We start from the raw sequence: 500 nt of genomic DNA, 5'->3' as shown, positions 1-500 counted from the left end.
ATAAACTAGTATACTGTGAGCCCGGACATGTAGTAGTATAGTATATTCTGAGCTCGGACATGTAGTAGTAGTCTAGTATACTGTGAGGTCGGAGGTGTACTAGTCTAGTATACTGTGAGCTCGGAGGTGTACTAGTTTAGTATACTGTGAGCTCGGACATGTAGTAGNTGTGAGCTCGGACATGTAGTAGTCTAGTATACTGTGAGATCGGACATGTAGTAGTCTAGTATACTGTGAGCTCGGACAAGTAGTAGTAGTTTAGTATACTGTGAGCTTGGGCATGTAGTAGTATAGTATATTGTGAGCTCGGACGTGTACTAGTCTAGTATATTGTGAACTCGGACGTGTACTAGTCTAGTATACTGTGATCTCGGATGTGTACTAGTTTAGTATACTGTGAGCTCGGACATGTAGTAGTAGTCTAGTATACTGTGAGCTCGGATATGTAGTAGTCTGGTATACTGTGAGCTCGGACGTGTACTAGTCTAGTATACTTTTAT

The sequence above is a fragment of the Mizuhopecten yessoensis genome, unplaced genomic scaffold (genome assembly GCF_002113885.1).
Source record: "Mizuhopecten yessoensis strain PY_sf001 unplaced genomic scaffold, ASM211388v2 scaffold9425, whole genome shotgun sequence".
Lineage (NCBI taxonomy): Eukaryota > Metazoa > Mollusca > Bivalvia > Pectinida > Pectinidae > Mizuhopecten > Mizuhopecten yessoensis.
This window is presented reverse-complemented; position numbering follows the sequence as displayed.